General features: G+C 36.4%; 1 long non-coding RNA gene and 1 pseudogene across 2 annotated transcripts; both read right to left on the bottom strand.

Moving 5' to 3' along the window:
• Nucleotides 1-3,153: 3,153 nt before the first annotated feature.
• LOC147519341 (beta-amyrin 28-monooxygenase CYP716A378-like) lies at nt 3,154-5,529 on the bottom strand (annotated as a pseudogene). Its single transcript, XR_015212166.1, has 3 exons — nt 4,714-5,529; nt 4,116-4,303; nt 3,154-3,783 (listed from the first exon to the last, which is right to left on the bottom strand). The product of XR_015212166.1 is annotated as a beta-amyrin 28-monooxygenase CYP716A378-like (transcript).
• A 2,037-nt stretch (nt 5,530-7,566) lies between these two features.
• LOC147519340 (uncharacterized) lies at nt 7,567-11,755 on the bottom strand. The gene is made up of 6 exons (XR_015212165.1): nt 11,412-11,755; nt 11,154-11,299; nt 10,895-11,035; nt 9,231-10,801; nt 8,998-9,113; nt 7,567-8,000 (listed from the first exon to the last, which is right to left on the bottom strand). It is a non-coding gene; the product is annotated as an uncharacterized LOC147519340 (long non-coding RNA).
• Nucleotides 11,756-14,644: the final 2,889 nt, after the last annotated feature.

The raw sequence follows: 14,644 nt of genomic DNA, 5'->3' as shown, positions 1-14,644 counted from the left end.
CGCCTTCTTCACAACAACCCCATTTTCATCACGTAAATCTTCATCCGTTACCTTCCCAGCAAACTGCTTTATCAAGAAATCCATCATAACTTTGGAAGTGAACTTATTGGCTTTCATCTCTGCATCTATCTTGTCCATGGGTATGCCAAGACCTTTGTGGAGGAGTCTTTTTGTCTGTTCAGGGTCAAATCAGTGCCCCCAGTCACTGTTTTGCCTCTGATCGGAACTCCTAAGAGTTGGGAAATATCGTCCAACGTGATTGTCATCTCGCCCCACGACATATGAAACGTGTTGGTCTCTGGATGTCACCTCTCTACAAACGCAAAGACCAACACAGGATCCTGATGCCTGTATACACCTAAGACCAGAGCACATAAGCTGGTCCTTTGAAGCTCCACTTGAAAATTAGAACAGTCTGAACACTCTCCGACGATATCCCATTATACCAACTTGTTTAGGTGCCCATGGCACTTCAACACCCCTCGTTCCGCCTAAAACAACAAAAACTCAGTATTAATGTATGCACAAGGTTTCATAATACAAAATTTAAATACTAATAGACACTATATGATAATATTACCTGCCCCTCCCAAACATCGCGAGCCACGTACACCGCATAGTCATACAACAGATGTGGCACACGAGGGCCACCTCCATAAACACCTCTCTGGAACTCCAAGTCATTGTTGGACTTTCTCATAATATTCACTGGAGGTACAGGTACAGGGACTTCCTCGTCATTCTCCTCTTCTGCATCATCAACACCCTCTTCGTCATCTTCTTCACTATCATCTTCTTCACCATCACTATGACTTACAACTACACTCTTCCCACGATCCATATTTACGTCATCTATATATCTAAATCTAAATCTAAATCTAAATCTAAATCTACATCTACATCTACATCTACATCTACATCACTCGGAACTGTTCGCTTTCTTCTCTTTTGATTTCCTAACTCTACACCACTTACTACATTACTAGGATCATCCGCTTTCCGATCCCTTCTACGAACTGATGTCGAGGTGGTTGTTGCCATTTCTCTCTTTTTCTCAGGCTCCTCATCGCGACTTGAAGTACTACTCCCCCCACCTAACAACTTCTTAGCACCCGTGAAAACACTTTTTGCTACATTCTTCACATTCACATTCTTTGTTCGAGGCTTGCTACAAAATACCCAAATAAATTAATAATAAGTAAATTAGCAATGTTGTAAACGTAAAATCCACATTGGCACATGTACAATAGCTTCACAACAAACCTAAGCAGGAAAGTAGTCAGAACTAAGGAAACTCAGTAAAAAAAAACAACAAAGAGAAGGCAATAAGAGCATAGAACTATAAGTATCAATTTTTCAAGTAGATAAAGCACTTTACTAGTTCACTATAATATAGTTAAAAGGGCTGTAAAAAGGCATATGCATATTCACACTATGTGTTGTTCCTCGGAACTTAACTAGGTTCTAAGGTGTGACAAGGGGAGCGTCTACATGAGCACCAAGTTGTACATGCAACATTGTTTTGCTTGTGCAACAACGAAAGCAATAACGAAAACATAACGAGTTCACATTTTTATACGACAAAAAACTAGTGCAAGGATAACTTACCACAGCCTTTGAGCTAATGGATCCTGAAATCGAGTTCAAAAGTTGTTGGCACTTGTCAAAATTGCTAGTCAACTCATTAATCTAAAAAAAAAAAAAAAAAAAAATACACAAACAAGATGGAAACACAATTTATCTGATATACATATTAGACACAACACTTACAAGCACATCAGTATGCTGATCCCTTGTTCCGTTTTCAATCACATCCACCAACTACAACATATTAACCCTCAAAAGATCAATTAATAGCATATAAACACAGTGGGGCATCTCAAAACTAGACAATAATCAATAAAAATAGAACTTTAACCATTGCCCCAAACACTATTTTAACAAACTAGGCAATATGAAGAAAGTAGAAGTTCGACATACATGTAAGAGATGAAAATGTGAAGCTAAAGATTGATGTTGTTGTTGCTGTTGCTGTTGTTGAAGAAGGAGTTGTTGTTGGAGAAGTTGTCCTTGCACAATTTTTTGTTTTTGGTTTTGGTAGGTTTTTTTGCGATTTTTTGTGAATTTGACGAAGAGTGGTAACTGGCTATTGCCGGTTTCTCGGTTTGTTCCATGTTTTGGTTAGGGGGTGTATGGTTCGAAGTTGCGCCCAACTCAATGGGCAGACCCCGGCCCAACTCGGGGTCTACCCAACACAATATGGGGTATGGCAGTAACAGGACTCTTCCATTATATAGTTATCGACAAAGAAAATAGGGCCATCCGGTTTGCCAACAGATCACAGGAGAGTGAAGTTTAACATCTTGTCAGGAACGTCTATGTCGTGTCCTCATGTTAGTGGTGTTGCAGCTTTCATACACCTAGAATGGAGTCCAGCTGCAATCAAATCAACACTGATGACTACAACTTACACCTAGGGTTCAACCCGAATCCGACCATATCCGAATCCATTTTAACGGATATGGTTTCTATGTTTGGGACTAGCATCCGACCCGAATATCCGAAAATCCGAATTATTTTAACAAGATTTATATTTTGATGTCTAAAAATTAATTTATATCTTACATTTATATATAAAAATCATTAAAATAGTGTATTTTTTAGTGTTTTTTAATAAATATGGATATCCAAAATCCGACCCGAATCCAGATAGATCCTAATATGGTAAAGAGTTTTGAATGAGAATCCGACCCGAATCCGCTCCATTTCCATCCCTACTTACACCCATGATAATACCTATGACCCATTGAATTTTTTTTTTTTTTTTGGTAAAACTACCCATTGAAAGATGCTTCAACAAACACTCCGTTCCAAATTTCCAATCCATTCGACCATGGAGCTGGCCATATAAACCCATCAAGAGCTCTTGACCCTGGCCTAATATATGATACTAGGGTTTGCCCGTGCCGTACGGCACAGATACCGGCGCCTTCGGCGCAAAGGTGTCTTTAAGGAGTTTAAGCAACAAAACATATCAACACCAAGCTAAAGCCAACCTTAAAAAACAATGGAAATTGTTTTTAGCTGTGGGCAGATCATGAATAAAAAATCATATAGAATTTGACGTTAACAAAATTAAATGTTTCCTCTTGATTTGCGATTTAGAACCATTTGTTTCAGCTTTGAGTGTGTCATACTATATGCGTAAACAGTACGCTATAATATGAAACGTACCCTGTTTCATATTAATTAATCGAGGTGTGTCCCCTGTTTGCATCTGTTGATTTTATATGTTTAACCTTAATATTCACCCGTTACCGTTTAATGTCCAACATCTCCTTCATTCTACTTAATATATATACTCGCAACTTTTGTATTAAAATAGAGAAGAAAACTAAGACAACAACTTTACAAATTTATTGAAAAACAAGACATGTCTCTAGAATGAATGCACATATATAGTCATCGATCACTTGTCCAGATTGACAGAATGAGCTTGGAGTCGGATTGGAAGGCCTTTTTCTGGCATGGCAAGTGGTACAAAAATTGTTTTCTCCTTTGGAAGCGCTTCTTCCCGCCTAAACTTGGTCACAAGATTGTGGATGAAAACCAACATTACTAACCAAGCATAGTCTATTCCAGGACACATACGCAGTCCTCCACCAAACGGTACAAATGTGTATGGAGCAGGACCTTTTCCTTCAAACCTTGAAGGATCAAAATTTTCAGGATTTGGGAAGTGTTTTGCATTTTTGTGTGTTGGGAATTTGTGCTCCAGAATATCTGTAGAAAAATAATTATTCCATTACATACAACTTTCTATAAATCTAGTAAATGACTTTTCAAAAATAAATTTATGAATAAATAACTGTCAGGCTACACTGCTACAGTTGAATTTGGGGTGTCAATGTAGCCTGAGCAAGCATTTCATCCAATCAAACTCCCGCCAAATGTCACAAGTATTTGCGATAAGTTTATTTTTTGTAAAATTAATGTGTAGATCAATAATGTCTTTCTTAAAACCCAAGTACCAGAATTAATTGGTAATACAAGAATTGAGGGCCAAACCCACCCAAAAAAAGAGAAAAGAAAAAAGAAGAAAGAACATTCAGTACCTTCCACCCTTTTGGAATTGAAGACCCTGCATAAGTAAAGTCGGTTATTGCTTCTCTAAATGCTCCTTGAGAGGGAGGCGTGATTCTCATCGCTTCACATGCAACATTTCGTGAATACCTCATCTTTTTAATGTCTTCCCAGTTTAGCAGTTCTCCTTATTTTTTGGACTTCAAGATCTCCATTTGTTCTATAATGAAGCACACATTAGATACATTTGAAGTCCTAATGATTCCAATCATAGAATAATGTCGAATTCATGCATGCCCAAGCCCAACCACTTTAACCCGTTAGGCAGGGGATTAATATTTAAATGTTCATGGACAAATATCTTCAGTCTGCAGTCACTTTCATAGTAATGCTATCTCAATATTTAGTGACTTTTAAACGATACATCTATTGCATTTACTGCTCACTCATTATATATTATTCAAAGAAGTTTGTCGAGATGGAATAGGAAATAAAGGGAGAAAGTGACACATGAGAATAAAATCACTTGAAAGCTGTTACGATGCTGATGCTTAAATAAAAAAATTAATCAGCAAGACATATGTTAATGATAGATATAAGAAAGAAATGGCAACGGAGAGATGGACTTACCCTTTAAGACTTCATTGTAGATGTGAGGAAATTTTGCAAGATACTTAACAACAAAAGTAAGGGCAAGATCTTGGCAAGATATCATGACCTCCAACAATCAAACCCAAGATTTTGTCGGTTATGTCCCGTTCCTCCATTGGCTGCCCATCCTCAAAGGTTCTTAACCACATATGTGACAATATATCCTGCTTAGGCGACGCCTTATTCTCAGCTAAATCCAACTTCCTCTGCCTTATTATCTCAAGAATATCTTTGCTTTTTATGTTTGATGCTTTACCCGCTTTTATTCATTGCGTTCCTGTAAATCAATCGGTATACCAAAAGATACCACCGCCAAAAGAGCTTTAAAGGATCGGATCAGCAAATTTAGGTAGCTGAAAGGGATCCTCTATGCTCATGAACACCTTGCAAGCTATAGATATGGTGTAAGCTTTGGCTAGAGTGAAAGCCAGTACTTCCTTCTTGTCATCCCAATGCTCTTTTAGGAGTTTTTTGGCAATGGAGTCTATTGTTGGAATATACTTTTGAAGTGGTTCTGGTTTAAGAAACGCTGGAAGCATCTTATGCATTTTACCGCATGTCAAGAAAGGAAATCATTCCGAGGATTTGTTCAAAGATGAGATGGATTATAGCTTTGCTAACAGATACTTTTTTTCAAATAAAGCTAGGTGACATCACACTATTGCAAGAGGAATAGAGTAAACATCAGTGTCGGGTAGGTCTTTTCCACCATTTGCAATCAAGTAGTGATGGACTGACCCTATACTGTGATAATTATTCCAAAAAATTTATAGGAGACGATGGGATTCCGTCAAGATTATCGGGGAGATTTGCCTGCAGAGCTTTGTTAAGTAAAGCCTAAACAAAACTTTTTGTGGCTAATATCTCTAAAATAAAAGAATTTGGCAAAGAGGTTTTTATTTTTATTTACTAATAAAAGAGTATACCCAAACTTTCACCCTCTAAGTTGAGATAATGGACTCATAGGACGGTCTAGCTTTGAGTAAGAGGCATTTTTCTTCGCCAAGGCAAATTTCGAGGGTATTAACCGCAAATAAATGTGAGAACATAAAAAATAAAAGCCCAGATTTTTCAAAGGCCATAACAGAATGCATATCTAAAATGGTACCCCTTGGCGCTTTGCAAAGGTTAGCTATCGTAGTAATGACTCTCAAAGTTAGCACACATACACACCACGGACACCTATAAAATATACACTCGGGAATTTTGACTTCTATATGCTAGATGGAGAACGCAAGATTTGATATTTGTGTAATGCGTGGTGTGTATAGACAATCTATAGATAGATTTAAGCGATAAGATACCATTGTCACCGCGATCCTTAAACTCATAGATCAACCTCTACGATGAAACCCGTGAACAATGTTCTAACAATTTTGAAATACTTCAAACCTATAACGGAAGGCAAACCGCCATGCAAACAATCACACAATGGAGCTTATATAAACTATGAAGGGACCATGCATTAGGAAAGGGAGAGAAAAACCTAGCTATAATCCTTTCGAACATAACTCTATGCATTCACGAGCTTGGTTTGTACCAAACCAAAACTGCATAAAAGGATTGACCCAAAATTCAATATATATTACATTATTAAAAAGATCAAGAAGAACATATGGCATTATGAAGTATATTGAGCGCCCAAATTAAGCAAAGTTCAAGAGTCATAAGCTTGAATGTTGAATAAGAATTGGTCATAGAGAATTGCAACACAATCTAGAGAATATCATTAGCCCATAAAATCTAAATATGTAGTTGTAGTGTACTTTCTGACTGAATATCTTTCCTGTGCAGTGATGATGAGCTTTCAATCTCAGTCAAGGCGCACACGGCTCACAACAATCAAACAGTTGAACCACCAAATCAAACCAAACATTGCAGTAACCGACGACAACTAAAATTTAATTCCGACCTTTCCAAAACCAATTTAAATGGGTTAAATGAAGAGTAAAGTAAACATCAAAGGTAGATGGATGAGGAATAGAAATTTGGAGTGTAGAAATCTAGAGCATCAAAGGTAGAAATTTGGATGAGGAATTGGAGTGAGGAGGGCGGTAGGGATGAGAGTGAGAAAAAAAAAAAGGGGAGGCGGTCAAGCAGAACTAAAGAGACATACCGGCCAAATACCCTTAGATTCTCGCCATGTCATAAACAGGGGTGAAATGGTAAGAAGGTGTTTGGACCGGCGTCGGATCATGCCCAACCCCTACCCTAATTTGCCGGGAATAACACATCGAGGCAATTGCCCGAATTTCTTTCTCAAGTGTGACGCAGAAAAGATAGGGCATACATAGTTTGTTTGAAGAATAAGATCCAATAGATCCGAAAGTGTTAGGGCATAAGGGAGCATCTTCTTTTGGGATTGGCTTTATTTTGCCATGTCACAACTTAGAAAAGATAATGGTAACCACTATATGGAGGCCCTGCGGACCCCACACCATTGTGTTTTATTAGATAGATTGAGTCAGAAGATTACGTGAACTTCCTGTGCCATATAAACCAATCAAGAACTGTTAATAATGTTAGCTCTACCCCCCACATCAATATACGGTTAGAGTTTCACCACTCAAAGGAGTTTATGCAACTGTCAGTCAAGTCTTACATTTCACAAGGAAACATCAGAAACTCTCCTTTAAGATCACTTTTACAACAAAATCTCGACAGTCTACACCAGATTTCGGAGCTTTAATGTGGAGCGACGGAGTGCACAAAGTCAGAAGTCCCATTGTTGTCACATGGCTTCCACCAGCTTTAAGTATTGTTAGTTCAATTGTGTTTTGACCGAATTCGACCAAGCCATAAAGAATAGTACTAGCTATAATAAACAGATGATTCCTAAAAAACAGTTCTGGAATTCATTCACTTTTATTGAACATGAGTATTTTGTCTCTCTTTCATTCTTACAATAATACTGCTATGCTTACAGCTTACTATTTGAATTCAACTGCAGACGTAAAACACATAATGATACATATCTACTGAATCTATTTCTGACTAAAGTATGTGTCTCCCATGAATGTAATTTTCAGACCTTGCTAACAGCAAAATCATTGTTGGTTGATTGTGCAAAGCTTCTTGTAGTTCTCACTGACACCCGCACTTCTAGCAATGACTGCAGCAGCAATGTTCGAGTCTGACTTATTTTCAGTTTCATAGAGCACAATGGACCAGTCAATGAGATCGACAACTCTCTGCATTGGTTTGACACCCGAGAAGAAGGCTTCACCATTTTCTTGAGCATCCAATGTTCCCAGGTTGCCAAGCGGCTAAACAAAACAAGCAACCCCAATCAAAAAAGGACTTCATGATACAACGCAAGAAAACATAGAATAGTATTAAATGGATCACAGAACAAAAACTAACTAAAATTTCCCAGTTGTAAACTTTAACATCCCTCTCATTCCATTATCATGTAACAGGGTTGCCATGAACTGGGGATGGATTGTAACGCCCCAAACCCACTATATCTTAGCTGACCAGCCCAAGATATAATGAGTAGGAGATCCCAGCTACTTGACTGTCTCGACAAGTGCCAGAACAGTCAAGTAACCGGTTTACAAAATGAATCATTACAATAAGTCAAATACGGGTGATAACGAACAAATAAATAAAAACAAAGAATTCAAGCTCTAACCAAATAATGTCTCAACTCATCTCTCTGCGTGATCAAGTATCAAACACCTACAAAATCTATAAGGGCGTAAAAACAATACACCCAACAAATATCACCTACAAACTAATATTTTACATCCAAATAAAAAGAGTTACACAACATAGTATAATAAAATCTTTATATTTCATAGCACTTCACATAACAGACAAAACCTAACAATCAGTTAAAACAAATCAGCAAGCCAACCATATTCCATATTCTTAGACATTACATATATTATCAAATATTTAGCGGGTAATTACTACTGTGTAAATATATTTGCATCAAACATAATAATCCAACCATCAATAACAATATATGACAACCACAAACAAGACAGACTAATAAAAGTCGAAATCCAACATAACAACTCGATAGCTCAAACTCAATAATCAAGCATCACATAATACTTAACTTAGTCATGTTTTCAACCTACTACGATTCGAATATTAATAGTATCAACTTCTAATTCAAAACATCAATCACTACCACTAACAAGATACTAAACAAAATAATCAAACACAATATTCAGGAGTGACTTCAAAACCACCATACATATATTTGTTATCAATTTATCTGAAATAAAAAGAAAAGCATGTAGATGTACTTGCCTTCTCGCCGATTTAACGTAAACCTCTCGGTACTCGGTATTGGGTTTCATCGACCCAACTGTGATGATTGGTTCTTCCTCCACCTTAGCAGTAACTCCAAATCAGCAATATACACACTGAATTGAGTAAGAACACGTCACAATTAAGCATCCAACAATCCAGAAGTTTAATACCAAACCCAAAAATATGGGGTTTTACATGGATATTGGTTTTCTGTACTATTTGTGACTTACCTGCTAACCTACAATCCAGACTCAGGCTCATGAAACCAAACCGTCACCTGTTAGCCACTTTTTTCCCTTTCAAAGCAATACATGGATTTCTAATAACATTTGCAACAACTGAATCTGCTTTTGCAAATACAAAAACAGATCAACTATGGTTCACAAGCCCATTTTGTGTTCCAACTCGGTGAGGCTGAGTCGATGTTGACCACTAAGTCAAAGCCGATTAGGATGAGCTGATGTTATACAGGTTGTCAAACTAAAGATTTCAAATAGAAGAACGTTTCATGGCTTATTCTCAATATCTACACCACCTTCCATCATCTCCTCTGATCTCTCTCCTCACATCATCTCCATTAAACCAAACACATCCTTTAGAGTAACATAAATAAAAATGAACTATTTACTTTGAAAAAAAAGGGAAATGCCCGAAAACCCTGAGAATAATAGGAAGTAAACAAAAGAAAACCAGACCAGCAAAGTGTCAAGTAGATTTTGAGTGAGAAAGACCCTAATGGAAAGATAAAGTGTGTAGGAATCTAGTACTTTTGAAGAATCTGGTGCCCTCGATTGAAACAGAGAATTTAATGAGCAAGAGTCACTTGATATAATAGACCATTCCATGAACTCTTCTCCATAAATATTCAAAAGTGTGGAAAACATACTCGCAAACACTTCATGTTCCATGAAAATTGTCTGTGAGAGACCCGTAAACAATCTCCATTTAACAAAGGACACCATTTACAATAAAATAATATAGGAGGGTAAATTTTGTTTTGAAAAATAGCAAACCACCCAAAACCACTATAATTAGAAGAGTTGAGGACTAGTACAAGAATTTGTTGAAAACCAGATGATACACATTTTTTGCTTTTTTTTTATAGATGAAAAGCAGAAGATCTACATAATAAAAAGTTGGTTTTTCTAGTTCTGAAAACAGAGTTGAAACAATAGAAATATTAGAAAGTGGTAATTAATTCATATACACAATAAAAGCTATTTTATTTTGTTTTGAAAAACGTAAACTCATATTTTTTTTTCAAAAAGAAAAGGAAAGCAAAAGACAATTTCAAAAACAGAAAAAGGATATAAGAACAATGAAACAGTAGCAATATAAACTAGTATAAGAATAATAGATCATCTGTAAAGCTCGTTACGCAAAAATATTATCCACAGCTAGGACAGTGATTGCAAACTTGAGTAGCCAGGAAACGATTTTTGTTAAGACAAAGATTTCCTTACGTTGAACCAAAGTGAAGAAGTTATATTCATTGTTTTCATAAAACAAAAACATATTTTCACAAGATAAGTTTTCCCTTGAAACAGACATCTCAAGAACCCATAAAATAAAAGTAGGAATGCCAGGACAGTTTTTAAAAACAGAGATATTTTATCATCCATTTTGAGAGAAAGAAAAGTTATCTTTCTTTCTTGGAGGGATGGGGATGGGGATGGGGATGGGGATGTTGACAAAAGTACGGAGTACTCTGCAGTTATGCGTTAATCCAGAGGTTGGTTTAGTTCAGATCACACGCAATGCATAGACCACCTCACATGATTTTCTTTTCAGCCTATAAAAACTAAAAAAAAAAATAGTTAAAAAAAAAAAAACTAGCATTCCATGAATTCTAGAGTAAAAAAAGTTCGCATTAAGATCCCATGCTACACTTTACCTCCTGCACTTTGTGTTGATAATCCACAAAGCATTTGCTGCTGCTTCACCACCAAGAACTGCCTTTTCCAATTCTATAATGTTTGAACAAGCTTCTCAATCTTGGTGCAACATTCTAGCAAAACATTCTGTCCAAGCTCTTCTATCCATCCAGGTTAAAGAAGCAGAAACATCACTTCCATGATAGTTTTACTTAATCTTGAAAACTATTAGTTCTATTTATATTGAAGAAGAAGAAGATAAGTCATGACCACTCATACCTGGAAGATTTTAATCACTTTCAGTAACTCTTTGGAATTCAGAAGATTATCCACCTTAAAGGCCTTGGCCAAGACAACAAGAACTTTCCTCTCTGCCTCAAGCTAAGTTGTTTCTTTCAAAATTTGGGATCCTACCACTTAAATATCTGCAAACGCCCAGAGGTACTATATGATGAAAGGGTCTTTAACATTGCAATCAAAGAGGCATTATTGTCACATCAATGCACTAACAAGAAGACTAGGGGAACATACAGGTACCTGCACATCCCCCTTGAGCTATGGAACTTAAGAAAGAGAAAAGATTTGTATTCGGAAACATCCTTTTGAAGAGGGGAATGTATCAAACATAAGATAGAGAAAAGATTTGTATTCGAAAACAAGAAAAGAATTAACATATATAAAGCAGTGCAAACAAACAACTTAACATAAACAACACAACTATATCCTTGCATCTCAATAAAGACTTGTAGATAATGCATGTAAGAAACGTCAAGTTACAGAAGAAAACAAGAACATGTAATGCCAATAAAATACAATTAATATCTTCCTGATGTCTTCTAAGTTGTTGAAAATCAATTGAGATAACTTGACAAACTAGTGTTGGACAAAGTTATTGGCAAGTTTCAGCTTAAAATCAAATAAACAGATAGGATCATTCGGGAAGCCTATCATGTTGCACCTTTATTGGTATTGAATAAAGGTTCTATCCTGTAAACTTTATTCCAAGTTTCAAGTCATATAAAGCATGACAGAACCTTTACATGTTGAACTACAGGGAAGGAAAAGAATTTGTGGTGTTTTTAGCAACTATTCTGAAAGTTATTTCATCGTTAGTAATTGTGTGTTACTTACAGATCTAGTCTTCAGGCATACATAAGGGAACATTTACAACTTATATAAGTTAAGAAAACAACAATCCACATAAAGCACTATTTATAAAGAGTGTAAATGCCAATCAAAAAATAAAAATAAAGAGTGTAAATATTCAAAAGTAGTCCAACTGAAAAGGACTCACATATCCAATGACCCAGCAAACGGAAGTACTCAAACTGAAAAGGACTCCAACTGAAAAGGTTTTCCTAAAATCAGTGTAAATCTCCAGGAAAATTCGAACTTGACAAATCAAGGTATGACAGCCGACAGGGACAGTGACAGGAGAAACACTGCTTATAAAAGGATTTCCTCAAGTCCAATTTCTATGATACATAGCATCAGAGGGTCAGAAATGGATTATATCTGTTCTAATTAACATTGTTTCTGAAAAATGAGCTAATATTATATGAACTTTAAAAGTAAATTCATAAAAAACCTTGAGAATAAACATAGTATTGTAAACAAAAGAAAACCAGACCAGCAAAGTGCAAGTACAATTTGAAGCACTTTAAAAAAAAACTCAGGTGTATACTACCCTAATGACATGCGCAAGAATCAAGTAGTTTTGAAAACTCAGGCGTATCCAAATAAGTAGTTTTACGAGTAACTCCAAGTTGGTAGATAGACCATTCATGAGCTAGGTAAGTCTCCTTGACTTTTCACTTGCAAAGTAAAATTTCTCCACGCCCCTTTAGTAAGAACTCTCCTCCAGAAAGCATGGAAAACCTACTAGCAAACGCTTCCTAGGCCTATCCCATGAAATCGGTCTACATAAGAATTAGACAGACCCCATAAACAATTCCCATACAATCAAATACGGTAGGATGTTTATTTGAAAACAGTATTTGCAAAAGGAATGAAGAGGTTTTCTATTTATTTTGTAATAAAACCAGTACAATTTCCCATAAAGAAAAATATAGGCGGAGACAATTTTGAAAACAGATTTGTACAAGAATTTAGTAACAATAATTTATAAGAGAAAAATCGTTTACAAACTGGTTTTCCCTAACTATGTAGTAGCTGGGAAAGAGATTCCAAACTTGAGTATGCAAAAAACGATTTTCGGTTTCATCGTTTTTGTAAAACAAAACCAATTTTCACAAGACAAGTTTTTCGCTGGAACAGGCGTATGTTGTAAAACACAATTTTGTTGTTACGAAAATAGAGCAAGGACATTAGTGGACCTGCCCAGACGATACAAAGCTATTGTATGTAAGTGCATGGTTAAAACTTAAAAGGAAATTAGAACACGGCGGGACAACAAATTTAAGTTTGAACCCAGGCTTTTGGCAAAACATTTAGACAAAATATCATAACACACTCCTTGCTATTTATCACATATGATTATTTCCACTCACTACCCATTCCCTTTCATCTCTTAAGCAAACAAAACGCTACTAAGCACAACCACTATTTCCTCCATCTTGGCATATAAGTGAACTTGATTTCAACTTTTCATGTGATAATGGCAAACAAATATTTCAACCATAGCTACCAATTAACATAAAAAAAAAGACAATTGAACAAAGGCAATAAAAACAATAACAATGTCATGTATCAAGAACACAAATATGAATGTAATACAACATAAAGAGATAAAAACCAAGCAAAACTTACTTCAGTTGGTCGGCCAGCATGAAGTCTAACCCCAGACGCATCATATATAACCTGAAAATCATAAGCAACACATGACATGACAACTCTAAATCATGAACTTTTTAATTGATTCTGAACTGTCATTGCCGTCTTTTTGTGCACTAGGATTCTCCATCATTTTAGGTAATACAGTATTGCTACGAGTAACAGAGCGTGACCAACTTGAAGATCAAAGGAAGAGTACGTGATCACTAGTTCAGTATGACTTATTCACTTCTGAAAAAAAGAAAGTGATAAAAGATTAGAAAGTTGAGTTGTTGATAATCTGTGTGTGCATATTTTAGCAAATAGATATGTAACATGTGGCAGCATCTTCTTAAGTCTCGGATATGGTCTTGGTATAGGTAGAAAGTACCAAAACATATCTCAAGTCCAAATCCTCTTACTTCCTAGGTTTGGAAGTAAGACACTTCCTAGGTTCGGAAGTGAGATAAGAAGAGGAGGTTCATGGGCTTTGGAAATAGTTGGAGTAGTAGGTTCGTATAACCAACTCCTAACTATGAACTCCAAATCCGGAACTCAACTACTAAGTCCGGAGCAGGTTCGTGGGCTTTGGAACTAGTTGGAGTTGTAGGTTCATATAACCAACTCCTAACTATGAACTCCAAATCTGGAACTCAACTACTAGGTTCGAAGCAGGTTCGTGGGCTTTGGAACTAGTTGGAGTTGTATGTTCGTATAACCAACTCCTAACTATGAACTCCAAATCTGGAGCTCAACTACTAGGCTCGGAGCTCTAACTACTACTCGGAACCTAAACATGTTTTTCTGTTGTTTAAGTCAGTAAAAGAGACCTATTTGACTTGGGAAACATAACCAACTCCTAACTATGAACTCCAAATCCGGAACTCAACTACTAGGTTCGAAGCAGGTTCGTGGGCTTTGGAACTAGTTGGAGTTGTATGTTCGTATAACCAACTCCTAACTATGAACTCCAAATCCGGAGCTCAACTACTAGGCTC

This window comes from Coptis chinensis, chromosome 2 (genome assembly GCF_015680905.1).
Source record: "Coptis chinensis isolate HL-2020 chromosome 2, ASM1568090v1, whole genome shotgun sequence".
Lineage (NCBI taxonomy): Eukaryota > Viridiplantae > Streptophyta > Magnoliopsida > Ranunculales > Ranunculaceae > Coptis > Coptis chinensis.
The sequence above is the reverse complement of the archived record's forward strand: the minus strand, read 5'-3'. Positions and strand labels throughout refer to the sequence as shown.